Raw genomic sequence first — 25,983 nt, 5'->3', positions numbered from 1 at the left:
AATAAGAATCATATTTGGTCCCTTTGGTCAGGATGCCTTTGGAGAAAAGTGAGAACCTAAAGCCCAGACATCAAGAGCTATGATCTATACTAATAAAAGGGTAATATGCTAATTAGACTGGGAGACCTTCCAGGAGACCTTCTGGATGTTCTTCTGGACAAAGCCATGGTGGCAGGGCCAAGGTAGAGGCGGTTAGAGGCCAAGAGGGGAGGGCAGTTGTGGGTGATCAAGCTGGTTGGGGCCGGGGCCATTGGGGGTAAGCAGACCAGCAGGGGGGCCAGTTGGGGGTGAGCAGGACATCAGTGGGGGTCAGGTGAAGGTGATCAGGACAGCAGGGGGCAGTTTGGAGTGAGCAAGCCAGCAGGGGAGCAGTTGGGGGTGAGCAGGCCAGTGGGGAGGGAAGGTGGGGGCGAGTAGAGCAGCAGGGAGAGCAGTTGGGGGCAAGCACACTGGCACAGGGGGCAGTTGGGGGTGATCAGGCTGGCGGGGGAGGCATTTGGGGGCAAGCAGGCCAGCGGCAGGGCACAGTTGGGGGCGAACAGGCCAGCAGGCAGAGTGGTTAGGGGCAATCAGGCAGGCAGGCAGGTGAGTAGTTAGAAGCCAGCAGTTCCGGATTGCGAGAGGGATGTCCGACTGCTAGTTTACGCCCGACCCCTGTAAACCGGCAGTAGGACATCCTTTGAGGGGGTCCCAGATTGGAGAGGGTGCAGGCTGGGCTGAGGGACACCCCCCACTCCCCCCCGCACAAATTTCATGCACCGGGCCACTAGTACAAAATAAAATACAGTTCTGCAAATGAGAGGTGAAGGCTAAGAGTCATGAAAGAAAACAGCTGGATCAATCAGTAATCATGAAGGAGAAGGCAGGAGAGGATAGGTTTTGGACTTGTAGAAATGAGAGAAGAGGCTGAGAACACAGTGTAAAGACATGGCCAGTGCAGCTACACGGATGGTTGAAATGCCCTTGCTGGGGCATGGAGCGCCTTCTGCTATTAGGCATGCTGATAGAGGTCACCACTGTCCTTTGACCTCTTTGACTTTGCAACACTCTTCACCTACTGAACTCTGCTTGTTGTTTCTGGGGTTCCCTCAAAATGAATGAATATTTTCCTTGTTTATTTTCTTTCTTTCTCTCCCCCCTCCCCCTACCTTTTTTTCTTTTCTTTTTCTTTCTTTTTTCTTTTTTTTTTTTTTTACCATACCTAAGGCCTTTGCTACATTCTGGAAAGTTTGATTCTATTTGGTCTAGTTAAGGTGGCTATCATTTCTGTGTGCAAATTGTTTCCTAATTGGATTACATTCCCTTCAAGGCCAGGAAAGTATTCTTTCTAATTTCACAGAAAACAGAGCCTAGAGCTGAGCACACAGCAGGCAGTCAATAAACACTGGCTGATTTATTGGGTCTTTAGCTATGAGTGAATGAAACTGTCCACAGAAAACAGGTTTGAAAAATGTTAAATGACTATTTCAGATTTATCCCAAATTGTTAGGTATGGAAAAAAACTAAAAATCATTTTAAGAAAGGACACGATCAAAAAATTCTTGGTACACCCTGTTTCTGTTAAATATATTTCTTCACTCAAAAACTCTTATGCTGGCTGAGTATTGTGGTATGTATCTAGCTTTGAAGATCTATCTGAGGAAAATAGGAAAGAAAGGGAAAAAAAACACCTTAGTCACTTCCATTTAAAGCAAACATTCTTAAGCTTATGTTGAAATGATTCAGACCTCATTACCTACACAGACTGGGTCATATGCTTTTTGAGCAGGATTATTTTCATAACTATAAATAAATCTATTTTATTTTTCCCCATTGAAATTCAACATCACTTATTAATGCCAAATTATCACCACACTAAAATTCGGCATCTATAATTGCTGGGTCACTTATACAAATCATGTTACTGGAATTTGCCTATGGGATCACTATGCAGAATTAAACTCAGCCTGTTAAAAGAATAACTTAAGGGAGAACTGTCAGAAAAGATGAGAACACAAATTATGTACATGCATCTTGGACACATAGTATCTGTGCTGAGAGTGCAACTGGTAAGTTTCGAGTCTTATTATCTAAGAAAATTAAATTAAGAACATTGCTTCTTTCCCTGACTTTTACTAGGTCTGACTTTGATTGTTATTGCCTCCTGACTAAGTATGTGTGCAACCCCCACCCAGCCTCCCCTGTCCCCCCCCTCCCCCAGATTGATTACCTCTTGCTTCCCATCCTAGTGATCTGCTAAATCTTTTCTCATTTGGACGTTTTATAAGTTACATGTTTAATTTTCAGTTTTTTAAAAATCATTATTTATAGTTCCATGCATATTTTCTGTCTTCCCAATTCAACTGTGACTTTTCTTATGGCAAAAGCTGGCATCTTTCTTTTCCCATTTGCTCTGTCACAATGTTTCGAGCAAGGTTTGCTAGTGTTTGAAGAAAACAGTACAGCAGGAGATAGAGCAACGCAGCCTATCTTTTAAAATGTATTTCTAATGAAAGTGATAGTTAATGGTTTTATAACTACCGACAGTCAAACGTCTCAAACCAGTGTCTGTCTAGAAATGTGGCCCAGGACAAGATCAAACTACAGTCTAATGGCACAAATTCTGAATCATAGTAGGAGTGCCTACTATAGAACTTACACTGTGCAGTTGTTGAAAATGCATATTCAGATGTTGGGTTTATGCCTGCATCAAAAGTGCTCAATGAGTTAGGGTGATTTTGTTGTTGAAGAGTATGGCCTTCAGTTAAATAAGTCAGACTTGATCTCCTGAAAACTCTATGTATGTGCTCCAAATTTTTTGACAGAGTGCTGTTCCCATGGTATAACCACATGGACCAAGTATGAAGTGTGGTATACACTCAGAGTTCCCCCCAAAATACAGTTATTTTGAGCCAAAGCAATCTTGCTGAACCATTGATTCCTGGCTCTGTTCTTTTAAACTTTCCCTTTAACTTTGCAATTTTGTGGCAACTGCCTTTGCCCTCTAGCTTTTTATTCAAGAAGACACATATTAGTGGGAATATATATATATATATATATATATATATATATATATATATATATATATATATATATTTTCTCTCACACACTTTGGTTGTCACTTTTAGCAAAATTAATTAAATATATAAAAATTGCTGGTAGTCCAAAGTATCTTAAAATATGTTTCAAAATGATGCTAAACACATGTACATAGGATTCAACTTCCACATCACAAATTTAGTGCCACATACAGCTGTCTTTGTGAGAAATACTTTTTAGATGTTCTAATGAAAAAGTATATTTTACATGTAAAATTATGAACTTGGCTCTATATGGTAATAGGGGAATGTCACAAAAGCTGGATATTAAAGAATAAGCAAGATTTTTCCAGAGGAAGTGGCTGGGCAGTTTAGTCAAAGGGATGTGCATGAGCAAAATGAGTAGAAGTTCAGAGTGAAAGTTCCCAAGTCAAAAGGATTTTATTAGTTATACTGTATAAACTCTTATGGGTAAGAGTTGAGGAAAAATAATGATGAATAAAAAGTGATACTCATCATTATAATCTAGAGGGGGGAAAAGCAATTTAAACAACTCAATTATAAAAAAATATATAAGTACTCATCTAACAAAGGTGAAAATTATTGTTGGACTACAGAGAAGGGAGAGAACAGGGCAATTGATACAAGGAGGTTTCTCGGATGAAATGGAGTTTGAGCTAGTCTTTGAAAAGATGAGTGAGAGGTGAATTCGGAGGAAAGGGCATTTCCGGAGAGGAAGGTGTGAGAGTGAATTGGAGCAGGGAGAGAATGTGGATAGAGGGGCAGATGGCATGGCCTCAGGAAAGTGGGGCTCTTTGGTTGTAAGCAGGGGGTAATGACAGCAAACGCTGGAATGGCTGTTTGGAGTTCAATGACACAATTGTTTGCATCCTGGGCTGAGGACCTTTGACACTGGGATGAGGACTGTCATGATTGGGTTGGTGTCCTAAATTCAGCAGAGAAGCCAAGCTGAGAGATTGGGGGAGTCTGCCACAAAGGATTCATTGGAGTTGAGTTTAATAGGAGATGTGTCTGAAGATAGAGTTTGGGAAAGTCCTTCATACAAAGAGAAGGAAGAACTAGAGAAACCAGAAAAGAAGGTAAGAACAGGGTTGCATAGAGATGAAGAGTAAAGTCTTGTGCAACAAATTTTCATTCTTTTCTCTGAAAACACATTCAGACACGTCGCCAGGGACTTTGTGGTACTTAGGTCTGTTGCTAAGCAACTCTTTGAAATGTTGGGATGTGTAGGACTCCTCAACGTATTCACTATGTAGTTCAACCCAAAGTTCATTTATCTATGAATCTGTAGAATTATCACCCTCTAAAAATTCCCCATGCATAACTTAGTAACTAAAGCAATTGTATACTTTTTTGATATTTCCTTCTAGTTTTATCAAATTTGCTTTCACTAATAGAAATAAATTTAGAATTGTGAACATTAAGAAATTCTTATTTTAGATCTGATCATGATTCCTAAATTAAAGTGTACTTAATGTCTGATATTAGTACAGTAGTCTCCCCTTAAGTACAGGGAATACCTTCAAAGACACTCAGTGAATGTCTGAAATTAGTACCTAACATATGCTATGTTTTTTCCTATACATACACACATTTTCATTAAAGGAAGCACTTACTGGCTTCTCTTGAGCATATCTGAATTTCCAGCATCACCACTCTTGCACTTTGGGACCTCTATTTAGTACAATAAAGGTTACTTGAGCACAAGCACTACAACACCTTAACAGCTGAACTAATACCGAGATGGCTGCTAAGTGACTAAGGGCAGTAGTGTGTAAGTGTGGATACTCTGGGTAAAGGGATGATTCACAACCCGGGTGGGAGGAGCAGGATGGCTTGAGATTGGATCATGCTACTCAGGATGGATACGATTTAAAACTTATGACTTGTTTATTTCTGATGTTTTATTTAATGTTTTTGGACTGTTGTTGACTGCAGGTAACAAACTGTGGAAAGCCAAACCACAAGTAAGGGGTGACTACTGAACAGTTATACCAGTTTTTTTTGTGACTAATGGTCTGGAAGATATGTCTTCTTTCCTTTAAATTCTGAACTTTTAAAATATTTAACCTTTTGCACTCGGCTGTCGAGTGTGACTCGACACGGTTAGCATCGGTAGCAGGAATCGAGAAAAAAGCAAGTGAATGCAAAGGGTTAAATTGTGCTCTTAAAAATAAGATTTTATTTTTGCTTTCTTAAAAATGTTTGGATCATAGTTGTGCTTTTTTGTAGCATTTACTTATTTTAATTTATTTCTTATATATTTAGTTTTAAATCTATCATCATTCTAGCTAGTTTTCTATTTGTTTCAAAATGTCTGCATTCCTTTTTTTTCTTCTTTAGTAGCTTAATTGTGCATTTTTATATTCTTTGTTGGTTTCCCTAGATATTTAAAATATTTGGTCATTATTTTTATAATCTAATATTAATTGGTATTTTTTTACATCTTCCAAACAATGCAAGAACCTTAGAATACCTTTACTCCATTTATCATTCTCAAGCCTTTCATATTATTATTATTGTTGCCATATATTTAAATTCTACATATGTTTTAAGTTCAATAAGACATTATTTTGATTGTTTTAATTAGTTAATATTTATTTAAAGTAACCCTTATATTTAACCTTTCCATTTCTTTCCACATTTCTATTTTTTCCTCTGGGATCATTTCCCTTCCATCTGAAAAAAAATCTCTCTAGAATTTCCATTAGTGTGGGCCTATTGGTGTTATATTCTCTTAGGTTTAACTTGTCATAAGATGTCATTATTTTGCATTTGTTTTTGAGGAATATTTTCACAGGTATAGAATTTTTGGTTGCCAGTTATTTTCTTTCAGCAGTTTGAAAATGTCATTTCATTTGACTTATAATCTTCATGATTTGCTATTAGTCTTAATGTTACTAACTTATAGGGAATATGTCTGTTTTCTTTTAATTATTTTAATATGTTCTCTTTATTTTGGCTTGGGGTTTCACTGTGATGGATCTAAGTGTTGTTTCTATATTGATTCTATTTGGAGATCACAGTATTTTTGACTCTGATTAATGACATTTTTGTTAGGATTTAGAAAATTCTCTTTCCTTTCTAGGACTCCAATGACAATTATGGTAATTTCATCTCCTTACCACATGTTTTAAATATTTTTTATGTTATTTTTCTGTTTTTAAATCATAATTTTACTCCCCATGCTTCAATCTGGATATAACTTTTTTTCCTGATCTGTCTCCTAGCTCAATAATTCCCTCCTCAGATATATTCAAGTTGAAATTAACCTCATTTATTGTGTTTCTAATTTAAATTATTGAATTATTAATATATATATATATATATATATATATATATATATATATATATTTCTATACTGAAATCAACTTAAATTCTTGAATATATTAATTATGGTTATTTTATTTTTTATTTATTAATTTGAGAGAGAGAGAGACTTTGATTTGTTGTCCCACTTATTTATGCATGTATTGGTTGATTCTTAAATGTGCCCCAACTGGGGATTGAACCCACAACTTTGGCTTATTGGGATGATAACTAATATATATGAGTTTTTTGAGTTTGTTCCTCTTGTCATTTTTTTTTCTCCCTTTCTTTTTATTTTGGGGTCATGCTGTCTTGTTAAGATAGTGAAGGTAGGGGCAGATAATCTTAAACCAATCAAATAAGCTTTAGTATTAGTTAAGGCCAGTCTAATTCCACTTTATCCCAACACTCAAAATGTAGCTTTTGGATGTGTCCCAATGAAACACCCCACTCCCCCCCCCCCCACGCCCCACTAGGGATTATTGTTGGTGAGCCTTAAACTCCAATTTTTAATACATAGCCTTCCATAGGACATATTTAATCACTGAACCTCTTAGCTTCTGCATGTGAATCAGCAAATGGTAGGAGAAAATGTTACAGGACATTGGGCTCACCTTTTTACCACTCTATACTTCTTTTATTTTAGAAAATTTGAGCTTTGTTATCTTCACTGCCTCAATAGCTCCTTGATTTCTTTCTATCATCTATCTATCTATCTATCTATCTATCTATCTATCTATCTATCTATCTGCTATCTACATAACTAGCTAGTTACCAAAAAAGATAGAGAGAGGTAGTATGTATTATGTGTATCTGTGTGATATTTAGTTTTTCCTTTTTTTGGTGGAAAGGTTCATCTGGAACAAGCTAGGTCATCATTACCAGAAGATGAAAATGCCTTATATAAAATCTTTTTTTTAAATATAAAATCTTAAACACTCAGTTTGTTTAATTAAAAATGATTCTCTAAAAATAATTTACAGGAAATCCTGCCCTGCAATTCTGAACATGAAATTGTGTTCATAGAATCGGTTTCTAAAAACAGAAATAAAAAAAGAAAGTGAGTGATGAAAAAGATAAAGGGTTTAGTCAGAGAAATGGAAGGCAGAAAAAGAGGAAGACAAAGAAAAAGAGGAGATGCTAAAGTAAAGGTGAGACAATAAATCTTCACAGATCTCCAGATAGATTTTATTCTGAATCTGAGTTTTTATATTTATGAATTTTTACATCATTTTCTGCCATTTCTTGTCACTTTACTCAACATACCTGAAAAGTCCATGGCCAACCCAGTTACTGGATGCAGCCCACTGTCCTTTATTAAGATTCTTTGTTGGACAATAGATCTAAGGCATATACGGCCAGCACTTCTTGTATGTACTCCAGTAGGGAATGGGGCTGAACTCTCTCCTTTTTCCTCCCCCACCTCTGACCCTCTTTTAGGCCTTTCTTAGTGTTCCTGGCCATCTGCCTGACATCCAGAGTTGCCTGCATTCTGACAAGACAGACTGGTTCACCTAACTTCAGAACAACATCAGAGGTGCCAACACAAAGTAGACCAGATCCACCATCCAAAATACCCCTCCATGGTTATTCCAAACCCAGGACTAAGCCAGGAATTGTTCCAAAAATATATCACTATATTTTGGCCCGAGTGTCACTTCCCCACTTGGCAAGCGAGGGCTAGAGAATTTGGAACAGAGATTTCCTTTTAGCCTCTTTTATATTCACTCCTTACAGATATACATCTTTTACTTGTCCCACCTCCAATATGACACAGTTGCCCCAGCTTTTACAATTCTTTATAGCATCTCAGAAAAGAGTGAATGCTGTTAATTTTGTCTCCCATCTTCTTTAAAAGAATTGCAGCCAAATTGATTTTTTTCCACACTAAATAAATGTTTTCCAGTGAATAAAATGATCAACAGAATAAGTATTTGTTGTATTTTTGTACTCTTATATCATGGTTCACAGAACTCCCTAAATATAAGTGTTTTCTCTTTTTATCTTAACCTAGGGCAAGCATACCCATTCTTTGTAGGGTCCCTTAAAATCTTGAAGCCTCTGCTCACTGTCCAGGTGTGCTTGATGTTTTTTGTGAATACCTATTATAGCAGGTACTTTTTTGCTTATATCATGTCATATATCACATAATATAGTTTTATTGTTTTGTTTCTTCTCATTTTTAAATTAAATTTATTGGGGTAACATTATTTAATATTATATAAATTTCAGGTGTAGAATTCCATAATACAACATCTATATAGTCCATTGTGTGCTCATTGCTCAAAGTTTAGTCTTCTTCTGTCACCATATATTTGACCACCTTTACTTTCCTCATCTTCCCTTCACCCCCCTTTCCCTTTGGTAACCATCATTCTATGTTGGTATTTGTGCCTTTGTTTGTTTTGTTTGTTGCTTTTTTGTTTTATACCCCATATATGAGTGAAATTATATAGTTCTTGTTCTTTTCCATCTGACTTATTTCACTTAGCATGACACTCTCAGAATCCATCTATGTTTTTGCAAATGGTAATATTTCACTTTTTTATGGCTGACTAGTTTCCCATTGTACATATGTACCACATCTTTATCCAATCATCTGTAGAAGGAAACTTAGGTTGCTTCCATGTATGGACAATTTTGAACAATGCAAGCAGGCACTTTTTTACTACTCATTTTAATGAATCAAAAGCTTCCTTTAATTATCAGAAAAACCATTATATGTAAAGATGCCTTGCCTTCAGAAATGAATAGGAAGTTTCTTTGGGGTAGAAAAACATCCTTTTCTTATGATACCTATGTTGGCTCCATGTTTTTAATTTACAAAGAATTTTCATCTAACATTATGTTAAGTGACATAAGCCAGTCAATGAAAGAAAAATACCACATGATCTCACTTATTTATGGATAATAAAGAACATTATAAACTGATGAACAAAAAGATATATACAGAGATAGTAAAGCATCAAACAGACTGTCAAATTACAGCGGGAAAGTTAGGGAGAGGTGGGGGAGATAAGAGATCAACCAAAGGACTTGTATGCATGCATATAAGCATAACCAATGGACGCAAAACTCTGGGGGGTGAGGGCATGTATGGGAGTGGGGTGGGGGACAATGGTAAGATATGTACACATATAATACCTTAATAAAAAAATGAATAAAAAAGAATTTTCACCTATGTAGTATTGATTCCCTTAATTCTCAAAGACCAAAGTAGTGCAGGATAGTGGCTTTATTTCAATTTTTAAAATGATGAAGCTGAAATATAGGGAGAATAGTGATTTATTTAAGGTCATATCCTTGCTAAATAAAGAAGCCAGGGTTGGACTAAACATTCTTTCTCTAAAGTCTGTGACATTTCTATTATAGCATACTGTTTTCCACTTATAAAAATCTCCTTCAACCTCCAGCAAAATCTTTTATGAGTTATAAAGACTCTACAAAGAATGAATAAATGAATAGATGCATACTTTTTTCAACTCATCATTGATATATTTATTTAGAAATGGACCTAGTTGATAATTGCTTCGAAGTAAAAGGAGAATTCTTTTGAGAGAATGGAATACATATATAAAAATATGAGCATTAATCAATATAAGAAATTACTAGCATGAAACAAGTCAGGCGGAAAAAGTCAAGAACCATATAATTTCATTCAAATGTGGGATATAAAACTGAAATCAACAAATGAACAAGCAAGACAAACAGACAAACAAAACTTCATAGATACAGACAACAGTATGGTGGTTACCAGAGTGAAAAGGGAGATGAGAGGAGGTAGAAGAGGGCAAAGGGTATCAAATATATGGTGACAGAAGGACGCTTGACTTTGAGTAGTGAACATACAATACAGTATACAGATGATGTATTATAGAATTGCACACTTGAAATCTATATAATTTTATTAACCTAGGTCACCCTAATAAATTTAATAAAATAAAAAATAAAAAACATGTTTTTAAAAAAGAAAATGACCAGTAACAACTAAATGTGTAAAAGCAAAAGATGGATTTCATGGTGCTACGTCAATGTTTCTTAGTTTTGAATCAAGCTCTTCTCGGCCTTGGGTAAAGGACTCATTTACAAAGAGGCCACATTCTGATCTTGTGCCTTAATTTACTCTTACCTTATTTAGACACTACTAGGCCCTCCATTGTATGCAGCACACTTCTAGACATCCAGAACACATGCAGATAACACAGTCAAGCTGATAATGTGATCTCCTTCCCTGACCTAGTTCTCCTGAAGATGCTGTGAGGCCTCCTGAGTAAGTTCCTATTGCAGGAAAAAACCTTGTTTTTGCAGGTTGAGACCAGATCTTCCAGGAACTGACTTCTCCAGTTCCTGGAAGATTTTGAAAATGTTAGATTACCTGTACATTGCCTTTCTGACATGTCAGTAGAAATTGCAAAGTATTATCACCACCACTATTTACTTTTCTGACCGAGAAAAAGTATACAAAAAAAAAAAAAAAAAAGCCATGAGAAAAGAGAGAGAAGTCTTAATGATAGGTTCTTGAACGTTATCACCATTACTGTAAATTAGCTTTTGTGCTAGAACAGCCTGCTTGGTGCCAGGAGCAATTCAAACGCTTTATAATACAAAATGGTGAGGTTTTAATACAATGCAGTCTAGACAGAAATTGTGTGACAATACACTCAAACCATTATTGTAAAGTTAAGAAACAAAATAAAATGAAGAATGCAAAATTACTTTTAATTACTTTTTGGTGCCAGATACCACCCCCCTCTCCCATCCCTAAGCTAAGCTATTTTTTTACATTATTTTTTCTGTCTCAGAAGATTTTTTTCAAGTAACTACCCTGGCCACCAGCAGTGATTTAAAATACAAGGGTTTAGGCTGCAGTTTTACTTGTGCCCAAATTCAGATTGGCCAACAACTCCTCAGCTCAGGTCTACCATTGCCAGTTCTTCAATATACCTGTGTTGGGGAATTTAGGCCCACACCCTGCCAAGACCAGGGCCAGTTGTTTCATAAGTTGGCAGGCCAGAGCGCTGCTGCTAGTCAGGACAGTGTCCTAGCAACCAAATGACTCACCTCTTAAATTATCTCATTATTCTCTTACCCTAAATTGGGAGAAAGCTCATAATTTCCTTCCAATACATTTTCTTGCTGCAACATAGTTTCTTTCTTAATTATATGCAGGAAAAGGGGATTTCATTATGGTGGTGTCTTTCTTTTCCTTACCATTTAGCGTCTTTTAAATTGGAATACATTCTTCATGAATATATGTGTATATGTACATATACATACATACATAAATTAAAACTTCATCTGTTGCTTCCTTTAATCTCTATATTTTAAAAATATACTTTTTTTTTCCTGTTAGTTTAGGACCAGTTCCAACTTCCAATCCCCAATTTAGATTACATGCTCTGAAACTAACTCCAAACATTTACTGAGTTTGAAGGTCACAGTGCTATTGATTGATTTCTAGTTATAATGTATGTTGTCCTAACATGAGTTGTGCTTTTTTTTTTTTTTTCTATAACTTTGGGCTGAGTCCAAAAATGCAAGGATCAAAGCATCTGGACTTGTTGCTTTCATGTTTGGCATATAAAGGGGCTGGCAGTCACCAATGTGGTCTTGGCTGGGCCCTACTTGTTTTCATTCTCTGATGTGAAACAGTTGGGAATCACAGACCCTCCAACAGTTAGAGTGGACTCAATAAAAAGTGGCTCAATCTGCCAAGCATTTGGAAGTGCCAGTCTCCACAGTTTTTCAGCAGTTATTGGCCAGGACGTGTTTCTTTCTTTCTTTCTTTCTTTTTTTTTAAGGAAAGAATTTGCTGTGAAATTAGTTTTGAGAACAACATTTGAAATAGGGAAACTATTCATCACAATAAACTGACTTTATCATCTTGATCTCATTTAATTCATTATTTTACATGTTTCATTGTTCTTATGTGATGGTTCCTTTTATCCATTTGTATGTTTCTCACAAAAATCAAACCTGAAATATAACAAATAATGGAGAAAGCTTAAACACTTGATGATTCTATCTAAAGTTTTACTAATTTATCTAGTTATCATAATGTTTCAAGTTACTTAGATGTAAAACATTCCATATTAAATAATTGAAATTTGACACCAGTGAAGAATATTGAACAAATTTATTAAGCACTATCATATATGTGGACATCTATTTTGATCAGAGTGAGAAATTCTTCAAATAGATGTTTATTACATTAAACTTCAGGAAAATGCTGTTCTTTACATTGAATTTTATTATTATAAATAACTAGAGGCCCGGTGCACAAAATTTGTGCATGGGGTGTGTGTGTTCCTCAGCCAAGCCTGCACCCTCTCCAATCTGGGACCCCTTAGGGGATGTCCGACTGCTGGTTTAGGCCTGATCCTCGGGATCAGGCCTAAACCAGCAGTCAGACATCCCTCTCACAATCCAGGATGGCTGGCTCCCAACCGTTCACCTGCCTGCCTGCGTGATTACCCCTAACCACTCCCCTGCCAGCCTGATTGACACCTAACTGCTCCCCTGCAGGCCCGATTGCCCCCAACTGCCCTCCCCTGCCAGCCCGGTTGCCCCTAACTGCCCTCCCCTGCCAGCCTGGTCCCTCCCAACTGCCCTTCCCTGCCGGCCTGGTCACCCCTAACTGCCCTCCTCTGCTGGCCTGATCACCCACAACTGCCCTCCCCTACCAGCCATCTTGTGGCAGACATCTTGTGGCCACATGGGGGTGGCCATCTTGTGCGAGGGCATGATGGTCAATTATATTATATAGGATATTTTAAAAGGTACAATTATTATCTAAGACTTAAATTTTTTCATTATTTAGGAAGTTCATTAGCTTTTATATTTTTACCATTTTACCTTTGTCTATTGCCCTATTTTCTCCAAAAAATTTTTTTTTGTAGTTAACATACATTTTCTATGGATTGTTAAGCTTTTCCAAGAAAAGGCTGTACCAGGGTGAGTTTAATAGAATTGAGGATGGGGGTAGGAACCAAAATTATTTTTGTAGTTAAACTAGAGCTCTAATGTGAATTAGAACTTATAGCCATTGCAATTAGAGAAAATAAAGAATTAATATTAATAAGCTTAAAATTTGGAAAGGAAGAAAATAATCATTATTTACTAATTTTTTGTTTATTTAACTGAAAAATTAAAGAAAATAAATTAAAATTTTTACAAAAAGTAAATGCATTTGGTAATATTGTTGGGGGAAATTTTAATATTTCAAAATCATATATAAAAACAATGGCAAGTTAAGAGATAAAATGGACATCCTTTTAACAATAATATTAATAGCAACCAAAAGTGAAATATAGAAGAATATACAGGGTGTCACCCAAAAAATGTATACATACTATAATGGCTGATGGCTTAATTTTAAAAATAAAATGCATTTTAATAAACACTGCCTTTATAATTATTCAAAGTGTGTCTATTCACTTTTGGGATAACCTATATTAACAAAAATGCATAAGCGCTATAGAAAGAAAATCATAAAATGTTACTGAAGAAACAAAATAAGATTTGAATGAATGAAAATGTGCATAATGTTTTTAATAGGAAGACATTTAAAATACTTTTCTTAATTGATCTATAGGTTTAATTTGTAACAAAAGGATTTTTTGAAATAGACACGCTGTTTCTAATGTTTATGTGAAAAAATAAGCAAGAAGAGCAAGAACAATTCTAATGTTTATGTGAAAAAATAAGCAAGAAGAGCAAGAACAAATCAAATGAATATAATGAGGGACCAAGCCCAATGTTAAATCACATTACAATGTTACAGTAATTAAAACAGTATGATGCTGGCACATGACCACACAGGTTGATTACTAGAATAGACGAAAAAGGCCAAAAACAGACTCAGATATGGATAGGCATTTAGTATAGGATAAAAATGGCATTAAAAATTAGTGAAGGGGACAGATTTATTTTTGAACTATGTTGGAACAACTGAGTAAACATCTGGAAGAAAATGAAGTTGAATCCTGACCTCACGTGATAAACCAGAATGAATTCCAAAATGGATCAAAATTTAAAACCATAGGATAATGTTTTGTTTGTTTTTTTATAATCTGAGTAAGTAGGGACTTTTCAAGTAGATGTGAATCTAGAATCCATTAAATAAAGTGGATAAATTCAGTTGCATAAATGTAAAAGAACTCCACATGGATTAAAATAAGTGAAATGCAAATTAAAAAATAATTCAATAAATTATATGAAAATAAATTATTTTTCTTATCTATCTATCATCTATCTATATATCTATCTATCTATCTATCTATCTATCTATCTATCTATCTATCTATCTATAAAAGCCCAGTGACTGAACAGTGGAACAACCAGAATGACCGGTCGACCAATTGCTATGATGTGCACTGACCACCACGGGGCAGATGCTCAACACAGGAGCTGGCCCCTAGTGGTCAGTGCGCTCCCAAAGTGGGCCAATCAATGCAGGCCACACCCCCCACTAGTGCACAAATTCGTGCACTGGGCCTCTAGTATTTTAATATTTTCATTGAATGATTAGGTAAGAATGAGCACAATGAAATTTGGGCAAAGAATTTCAAAGACTGCAGAAAAGGAAAAGTAAATGGCTATATAACAACTAAAATTATTTCAACCTTATTTATAATGACAATCTTATATTAAAACTACATATCTTTTACTTTTCAGTTTAGGAAAAAAAATCTAAAAGTTACATGTATTGCATTAACAAGAATGTGGAGAAATCTTTTTAATGAAATAATGTTAACAAACTGAAACAATTAAATGACAAGCAATTTGTTAACACCTAAACTTGTTCTTTAATCCTCACCCAAGGATATATTTATTGATTTTTTTTAAAGAGAGAAGAAGGGGCGGGGGGGATATTGGTAGGTTTCCTCCTGTACACACCCCAACTGGGAGAAGCCTCAACCTAGGTATGTGCCCTGATTGGGAATTGAACCTGTAGCCTTTTGGTGTACAGGATGACATTCCAACAAACTGAGCCACCAGGCCAGAGCAGCACTGACACTTTTTAAACGTATGCACACTTTGACCAAGCATCTCTGCTTCTAGGAATTTATTGCACAAATATATGTATGTGCTCATGTACAGAATGATATTTACCTATTGTAGAATTTGTCTTTAATGGAAGTATTAACATAATCTAACTGGACCTTAATGGGGGGTAAAAATAAATAATCCTATATCTACAAAGTATAATATTATGCTATTGTTAAAAGAAAGAAGCATACATTAGAGATTTTATTTTTCTATCATAAAAGCTGTATGGTGCTACCACAGTGTCACAATTATACCATCAAAGACCCTCGCTTCTTTCTTGTATTAATTCTCACCATGTGGCTTACCACTTACTTATTACAAGATGGCTGTCAACTTCTGCTTTCCTCTCATTGGACAGACTGTATTAAATAGCTATCCAAATGGATAGGTACCTTAAAAATGTTGTGTTTTAGCTGGGCACATTTTTACCCAGAACAGAATGGGCTTCCATTTTAAGGAAAGAGAGATTGTTTGGGATTGGGTAAGAGAGAATGTTTATGTACACTGTTTATTTACATAGTGGATATCTATAAGGAGGAATAAGAAACAAATGGTTTTAGTTTTCTCTTCGAAGGAAAACTGAGGATTGTAGATGAAAGTAAAGATGTCCTTTTTACTATATAATATTATCTAATTTTAAAATTTTATATCACATACCTATTACATTTTTAATTTAAAATTATAGCTCCCTTTCAAATGCTTTTTAATGAAATTCTTCAAAATTTATAATTCACATAATTTTCATAATTAAATACTTTAATTTTAAAAAGGTAATTTGTACCATATAATTTGCACCATTATAAAAATCTATTCACCTTTTTATAGACAAATGGATTTAGGCTAAAACTTCAGTTTTGTCAGTTATAGGTAGTATGGGATAGAACAAATTAATTGTAATTGATCTATGATTTCATTTTCTCATGTACTAAATGGGTATAAAGTTATTGTTTGGGATGGAAGATGATTTGACTTTGGGTGGTGGTCACACAGTGCAATATACAGATTTTTTTGTTGTTAATCCTCACCTGAGGATATATATTTTTTTCCACTGATTTTTTTAAAGAGAGAGTGAAAAGGAGGGGGGAGAGGAAGAGAGAGGAAGAGAGAGAGAGAGAGAGAGAGAGAGAGAGAGAGAGAGACATCGATATGAGAAAGATATATTGATGGGTTGCCTCCCACACCTGTGTGCCCTGACAAGGGCTGGAATCAAGGCTGCAACCAAGGTATGTGCCCTTGACCAGGCATCAAACCCAGGACGCTTCAGTCCGCAGGCCTACGTTCTATCCACTAAGCCAAACTGGCTAGGACCAATAAACAAATTATGTATCATAGAAATGTACACTGGAAACATATATGACCCTATTAACCAATGTCACCCCAATAAATTTAATAAAATTAAAAATGTTATTGTTGGGTCATTAAATTAGATAATGTTTATGTAATGCATTAAACATTGTACCAGGCACAAGAGTAGGTATTTCATAAATGGTACCTACTATTTCTATTATAAATACTATTCTTGAAAACATTCATATGAGGTTGTGTACTTTCTCTCTATAATATAAAGATTGGCTAATTCAGACCTAGCCGGTTTGGTTCAGTGGGTAGAGTGTCGGCCTGAGGACCAAAGGGTCAAGGGCACTTACCTCGGATGCAGGCTCCTCCCCAGCCCAGGCCCTGGTTGGGGCGAGTGTAGGAGGCAACCAATCAATGTATTTCACTCACATCGATGTTTCCCTCTATCTTCACTCTCTTTAAAAATAAATGGAAAAATATCCTCGGGTGAGGGTTAAAAAAAAAAGATTGGCCAGTTCAGAACTAGCTTATTTATAAGAGATCTGCAATCAGGAACCATAGCCTGTGTCATATCTTAACCACTGCCATAAGAGCATCATAGATTCTACAAGCTTTGCATCATGTGATAGGAGAAGTTAAGTCACTAGGCTTAATTCTGCAAAATGGATACATCCATTGTGAATATATCTGGATTGAATACTATTAATGCTTGGTTCTGGACATGGCAAGTGACCAATCGGTCTTAAACATATTTCTGCCAGATTATAAGGAAATTAAATTTTCTGACCCTTTATCATTAGCAATTCTTTGCAAAACTGACTTCCCAAAAAGTCAAAATGAGTCAAAATATAGACAGGTGGCAGTTAGCATAAATGAGAGGCATATTTGAAAAGTGAGCAAAAGGTAGTGAAGCATGTTTGCTCTTTGGCATTCATGGTAAGCCCCAATTCGGAATTGCACTATTGGCACACGTCCCATCACTCAGATGTAATATGTTATAACTGAAAAAAAAGCCTAAAGGTCTCCTTCAGACTATTAATATTTTAGTAACTAAAAGGCTAAAGCCACTTAGTAAACATTTAGCTTTCTTTTGTGATCTATTTTCCACAAAGAAATAAATATGTTTGTCTCACCTAAAAAGAAATTTTTGCTTCCAAAGGCCAGAGAAGAATATCAGCCAGACAAGCAGGTACTTGTCCAAGTGAAGCTCAAACCCTTTTTGTCATATCAGCTGCATGGCACACCCATCACATTTGTTCCTCAGGAAAAAAAAAAAAAGATCCACACACAAAATATTCCATGTTCTGATTCTTAAGAGTTGTCTACATATAGCAGAAATTTTTAAAGGTTTATATTTGAAAGCCAGGGTTTTGATTCACTGTTAGAGTATGCCTAGTTTAACATTTAACACAAGTACTATTTTGGGATATTATGTTGTTCAGAAAGGTTGTCTCTAACTCGTGGACAAAATATGCAAGCCTTGCTGTTTTCCAAACCATTAACTGTATCAGTAACACAGAGGACAGGGTGGAATGTTGGAACCCAAAGGAGCTGAATATGTTTCTTTGTGCTCCCTTATCCTTCACCAGCAGGGCTGAGTCTCATTCAGTTCAGTATTTAGGATGTCCACTTGGTGTTCCCCTCCCTTCACTCCAACGCTGCTGGGGAGGGTTCTGAAGAGGGAAGGGTCTACGGTAATGCTAATGAGGCACAAAGCCATAAGAAGAATCAGCTACATCATAATCACTGTGAGCCTTATATATTTGTATGCTAATAACACTGTCTCTATTGTAAACGTTATGGCATTCCTTTCGGATTCTTTTATTAAGTAAAAATTTTAGGGTTGGAAGCATTTCTTTCATCATTTCTTCAAGCATTAGCACACCTTCAGGTTTTTCACCATTTGCACATATAATCTGTAAAACTAAGAGAAGTACCTCTCTGAGGGAGCATATGTGAGAAACAGGGAGGGGGCTGGGAGAGAGAAGGAAAGAAAACAAAAGTTAGGTTATACAAGTCTTGTATCCTTAAAGACAGCTTGGAGACATGGAAACCATATGTGAACTTTTAGCTAATAAACTAAAATGCCAAAACGTGGTGGCTAAAGCTATTGCACCCAAAATCTAATTGGACATATGCTCATTTACTTGCTTATAATCAAAACATTAAAAAAAAGTATTTTGAACTCAGGCTAGGTGTAAGTATTGGACCTACTTAATTCATGTAATTATCTCACATGGAAAGAATGCATTTATACCATGGTGCTATTATATTTTTTTTAAAAGTAAACAATGTATAAGCTGGAGTAGATAATATTTAAGCGGAACCAAAACGTTCCTATTGTCTATGTTGATAAAAGGAAAAGAACTTATTAATTTCACACTGAAGCTATTTTCCAGTGAACGTGCTATTTGGCTAGTGTGCTTGCTGTAGATTTATCATGTTCATACAAATGAATGTCAGTCTGTTTAGGTAATCAATGCAAATTTTATTTCTCCAAGTCAAAAATAACAGCTTTTACAAGTCTGGTGAAATTGCCGGAATGTCAGGCTTTGGTTGCTAAACTCATTTTATGTATTGCCTAAATCTAGATTTCTCATGTGAATTCATTCAAGAATATCAAAATACTATTGGCCTTCCCCTACCCACTCTTTTTAGTTGAGTGATAGATTTAGATTTATTTGTTTGTTTGTTTTTTGGTTGGGTGGGTGGGTGGCTTATTGAACACAGAAAAAAAAAACAATTATTTTTTTAAAAATAAGATCCTGAAATAGGTCATATGCACAGGCACTAATTAAGGATGAAATAGAGAAGAAAGAGCAAAAGCAAATCAGGATTTTCTTTTCATTTAAGCAATTATGAGGGATGATAAGAACTTTGACTTAATTAGGAATAAGAAACTATTGACGTGTTTTTATTATCTCAGAAAACATTTGAGTAGGAACTTTAAAGAAGACCAGATGACAGAATTAAATGGGAAAAAATTGAAAATCAGATTTCCTTCCTCAAAAGAAGGTAGCATAAGAAACTAAACAAACATCAATGAAATGTGTAGAAAACATTGGTAAAGCAACCCATGTAGGAGAACATAATCCAAACCCAGTAACAATGGCAGGACTTGACATTATGCAGTGCTCACACACTTCCATTGCCTCATGTTATATGTACCGAAATATAACTTAGCAAGAATTCACACACTTATTGACAACTTATTCTATCCTTAGGATACAGAGAACTGTCATAGGGTGAAGTTTGTTAGCAAAAATATTGTTGAATAAGGTAAATTTGAATGTAGATTGACAAGAGACCATCTGAGGAGGATGCGCCCAACGTCTGTGACGATAGTAGCAGTCACAAAGGCAAGGTAAGAAGAACCCCCAAAAAGGGACCTAGATGGGGCTGGAAAAAGATGTTCATATTAGGAGATTATATTGAAAATCAAGAAACATTTGAAGGTGCTCAAAAGAAAAATAATTGTAAATTAAAGTGAAATCTGAAAATAAGGCTAGTTCTTTCACTATAAATTGTGTTGAAGTTTTAAAATTTATTTATTTATTTTTACATTCTGGGGAAATGTGAGGAATAAGTGGGATGGGGCTTACAGAAGGAATGTAGAAGGCCCTGTGGCTAATCCTGCAGTTTTATATTCAAGATGGACTTTCCATGAAATGATTAAGGCATGGTGTTGGCTTGCGTGGATGGTAATGGAGAAAGGGACTCGACCTCCTCGTGTGGAGTCACAGAGTTAGAACTATCCTCACTGTGTCTGGAGCACAGAAACTCAACCGCTGAAAGGTGAACTGAGAGACTGATTGCAAAAGTATGAATCTAAGAAAACATTAGGGAAAAAGAATGATGAGGTTATATCCATTTATAGCGAAGCTAAAGATGAAAGAATAAGAGTGGAAATGAAAAATAACTTCATATAATTTGTTTTTGCTATGAAAGAAATCATGTCCTGAGGAACAGAGGGGGAAAAAAATCCCATCCAATATGGAGACCAACTCTAGAGTATCTCTGTCATCTCAACTCAGTCTTCAGAAGGAAACAGACCTTCCCAAATCAGCCCCCTCTAAATCTCCAATTCTCAAAGCCTATTAATTTTGTTTAGCAGAGAAGTTTGCTGAATCTTTTTTAAAATTTTATTTTTCTTGATTTCAGATAGGAAGGGAAAGGGAGAGAGAGACAGAAACATCAATGATGAGAAAGAATCATTGATCAGATGCCTCCTGCACTCCCTCCACTGGGGATCAAGCCTGCAACCCAGGCATGCGCCCTGATCTGGAATTGAACCGTGAACTCCTGGTTTATAGGTCGATGCTCAACCACTGAGCCACACTGACGGGCAGTTTTCAGATTCTTGATCATAGTTCCAAAGACATACTCTGAATATATATAAGTGTGTATATACACATACATATTTAAATATATAAATAATATCTAAGCATATATTGAAATCTCCCACTTATTAAATGCTAATTATATGCCAGACAATATATCAAGTGATTTAATTATACCACGATGGTTAAAAATATGGGCTTTGGAAGTTCATTCTGTCTTTTTCATTACTAATTTTGTTACCTTGCCATGTGTCCTTTCTCTTAGTTTCCTCATTTTTACAAAACCAAATAATAATATTTGCTACAGACTTCCTAGGGTTGTTGTGAACATCAAATGGAATATCACAAACAAAATGCTTAGAAACGTGGCCAGTTTATAACAAGTGCTCATTCATGTTAATCCTCCCAGCACTACAAGGATGCGAACATTGAAGCCCATGGGTTTTTAAGAAGTTTGTCCAAGTTCATCCATCTAGTTAGTAGTGGAGCTGGGAATTTTAACCCATGTATGTTTGGCTAGTCTGTCTTCACACTGCTTTATTACTTAATATTCACAATTTGGACCTCTGCCTTCCTCTTCAATGGGCCGGCCAGCTGTTGGTACACAGAAATGGGTGAGCCTCACAGAGCTCCATTTCCCTCCCGCACAGAGACTGTCAAGCAGTCTTCACTCTCCCTGACCTCTGCAGAATCCAGTGAACCTAATCTACAGATCTAAAACGTAACTCATTAAAGGAAGAAAAAAAAGTTCACATTTCTGCAGGAAAACCAGAATGGCTCTTCAGTTTGTTTGTTTGCTTAGGATCACGTAACCTGCCAAAGAAAACATTTAAGATTTTGGAGAGGAGTTGATTTTCAGTGTTGAAAAAAAAAATGACATGATAACTGGACAGATTTGGCTCTAGAGGGGGCAACAGCACATTAAATCATGAGACACTTCAACCATCCTGTTAAAGTTAGAAAAATCCATTACCAAGTTGTAGAAGGAAAACAACTTGCGGAAATATCATCGAGGGCCGACCGTTTGCAATCACTGGTACTCCATTCATTATGTGCTTGAGTGGTTCCAGGAACAACAGAAGACCGTGCACTGTTACAATGCCAAGGACAAGAAAGGCAACTCAGCCTGTCGGGCTGACTTCCCCTCACAGCAATCTGAACATTTCAGGCTTTGCTCCCCTTGCCCAGATGAGTTAGTCACTGGGGAAGCGAAGCCCTGGCCAAGGACGTCTTTCTCAGAGAAGACTCACTGCGCTCTTGTGGACCGTTGGCTGCTTCCACAGTCTTTGGGCCCAACACATGCACATTTTATTTGTGACGGGCAAGAATGCAATGTGGATCCATCTTCATTCTACCTTCTCTCCGTTCCTTATTTTAAGAACTACTGTAGGTTGAACACAATCTTTGTAGAGCATCTATAAGTCTCGTATTACCCCTACAAAACTGTTTCATTGTCTAGAAGAGGAGACAGATGCTAATGGAATCAAATGTAAAAGAGCAGGTGCTAGCAAGTGATAGAAATGGAGCTTGTACCCAGGTCTGCTGAGTTTCAAAACCCATGACCTTTCCTATGGCAGCGTGTGTAGGGTGGTTTGGAAGGATGAAAAATGTAGGCAGTGATATAAAGCCCATGCTAGAGTAGAGGGAAAAAAGACAAAGATTTTCAGTTGAGCAAATCCAAAAATTTAGGGCCATTGAGATAAATGGAAATTTTTAGGGAGGAAAACATCTGAGTAGAACAGGGAAAAACAGTTTCCTAGTAAATGTTTTGTTGTAAAAAATTGGGTGGGGCAAGGGAAGATAGAATTTTAGCTTGCCTAAAGGTCCCACAAATTAGCTTTAAGCAGAGACATATGGTCAAGGGCCAAAATGAATAAATCATGCAGCCATACTGATTCAAAATTTTTAAATTTCCATTTGACATGCTTACTCATTTGCATTATACTCAAACTTTTGTATAATGAAAAAGCTAAATTCTTTCTGAGCCGAAGTAGACACATCCCAAACTTGCTCTATAAATTTAGTTAGCAACATGTTTATGAGTCAAATCTTTCAAATGAGACCTTAAACTTGGTGGAAAAATCTCTCTAAAAATGAAGACTAGATAATTAGTTTTGATATGAAGATCTATATTAAGTCTAGATATTAAACCTACACTTATACAAAAGTAAGACAGCTGGTTGCCTAGCCTTGACATGGCCTTATTTGATTCGCATATCTGGTAATTATTGTTTAAATATGTTTGAGATCCTTGTGAAAAAAAAATTAACAACTGGTGTTTATCACAGAGATGCCTTGGAAAAGCTCTCTCATTATAGACAAGATTGGAGGTTTTATTAGAAAACTATGTTCTCACCACGATTTGGGATTGAACTGCTGTGACTTCATTTCTTAGCCTTTTGCTCTCTTTAAAAAAAAAAAGTAATTTAGTATCATAAAATTGGCTTCATTGATTCACTTTCTATTTTTCCACTGGCTTTAGGGTTTTGTCCTAATATCTCCAGCTCAGGAAGACTATATTTATGCAGGACTTGAGTTAGGGAACAGCTGGTATTGAAAATGTTTCTCTTCTTTAAGCCCTCTCCCTTCCTTATCCAAACAGAGAGAAGACAGATCTGTTTTCTCCTGCTCAGAAGGAGCGGAGTGAAATCCAAGTCCTCCAAAAAAGAGACGGAGTGCTGTTCTACCTCACCATTCACTCCGACTTCAAGCTTCAACTTTTGGACTCACATCATTTTTAGAATGCTAAACCATTTTTCAGAGACAGCCTCCCAAGAGGTAGGTGAGGATTTGTTCCAGTTTAAGCAACATTTAAACATGCACGTTTAAAAAAAAAAAAAAAGTAAAACAAACAGGCTAGGCACCCTTTTCTCTCCCTTTTTAGACAATAAAGTTATAACATTGAAAACAACCCTAGAGTGTTTGCCCCATCTCAAGCGGCACCCCCTCGGCCCTCTGAATCCTCCAAAAACAATCTTGGGAAGACACGAACTGGTGAGACGTTGCCAGTTAAGGAGTCAGTTTGGAAGCCACTTTAAACCCAAGTTGTGTAATCAGAACTGCTGGTCTGAAGCCTGCGTTTGAGTAATGTATTAAATGGCATTAACATAGACAGTAAAACTCCTGCATTATTTTCTTCCCTGGGGACACATAATGCAAAACTTCATTGACTAGAGCCAGTTTGGTAAATGGGGCAGAAAATGCCTGTAGAACTGATGTAATGTTATGAAGAAAGTGGGGCATAAGATGGCATATAAACTGTTAATGGCATTGTTTCCTAGGCTCTCCATGTGCAGAGTAGTGGATGTTGTTGCTGCTTGTAAGGGAACAGCCCTATTACAATTAAAGTACCAGCATGGACGCTTCCTGGCACGCACATGACTATGGGGCACAGATTAGAATTCATTTCGTCAAGGTTTAATTTCATGTTCAGCCCCTTAAAAGTTCCATATCTCTTAAATAGGCTGCCAGCAACCTGTTATCTGGTGTAATGAAAGCAGCGTAACCACTCACCAAATAAAACCCCACATAAAAACTAAACCTCAGTTTCACTTTTCAGGCCCTGGTTTCATTGCTTCTTCCACCCACCCGTTCTCTCTAATGAGCAGCAACTCCAGCCAAACGCTGCCAAGAGCGAGCAGGTGGGTTTGATGGGATGTGAAACGTCCTTTGCCTACAGCCAGACTACCATTTGCTGGCAAGGGCACATGGATATTTGAGAGCGAGAACAATTTAAGCTGGATGTTTACAAATAAGAATAAAAATAAATTGTATTGTTTAATAATGCTGTTATTCATTTGAATAATACTGAATTCTATATCACAGGACATTTAAAGAAATATTTCTGGAAAAGTTTCCTTTATTCTTATTAACTGTAAAATAAATGGATATTTTTTTTTTTGGGGGGGGGGGGTATGGGCACATTTCATTCTGTCTTCACAAGGCCCAGAAAAGCAGAAGCTGTTTGCATGATAAAACCACTCATTCATTCTCTCATACATTCATTTGCTTTAAAAAAAATAACAAAATAATTAATTTTACATATTTCTTAGACAAATCTGTAAATATAACCATTGGATTTATAAAACAAAAACAAGATTATTTTATGGTTACTTTGATTTAAATATCTAGTAAAATTTTTAACAGAAAGATCTTATATTTTCATAGCTAATAATATGTTTGGTTTAAATTATGCTATATATGTTATGAGAAGAAAGAAATATGTTAAAGAAACTCTAGGGTGAATGTGAGAATCAAAACAGATGACGTGATATGGAAAGCATTTTGAAAGTGGTGAAACATTTCACAGACTTCCAAGCTTATTATTATCTTTAGAGGTAAATGGGGTAGGAGAGAGAGTAGACAAAAGAGTGAAAAGTCAAGTACAGTATAAACTAAGCAGCTAGCTAGTGGTTGGACCCCGGGTAGGTCATTTACCCTCTCAAAGACTTGGTTTCTGTTTATTTAAATAGTCCTTCTAATAAGTGTCTTATTCATCCACCCCCAGCCCCCAGGCTTACTGTGAGAATTAACTATATTTAAAAGCACTTTTTTTTTTTACCTGTAAAGCACAGTAAATAATTTTTAAATTTGTAAAATATGTTCTTGATTATAGTAACTATTCAGGAAAAATACAACTAAATTTCAGAAGCCTACCTATTTTATACAAATTCAATAATTCAACTGCTTCAGAAACATTAATTTATAAATGTGATTAGTGTCAATAAATCCTCTATCCAATTAAGTGCCCTTGAACCTAGAAATATAAACACAAACAAAATTCACAGATTTTTAAAATAATTTTTTAATTTTGAATTACAGTAAACATACAATATTATATTAGTTTCAGGTGTACACACCAGTGATTAGACATTATATAACTTACTAAGTGATCATCCTGATAAATCTCATACCCATCTGACACTGTACATAGTTATTAGATTATTAAA

This window comes from Cnephaeus nilssonii, assembly GCF_951640355.1.
Source record: "Cnephaeus nilssonii genome assembly, chromosome: 3".
NCBI lineage: Eukaryota > Metazoa > Chordata > Mammalia > Chiroptera > Vespertilionidae > Cnephaeus > Cnephaeus nilssonii.
Note: the sequence above shows the minus strand (reverse complement) of the source record.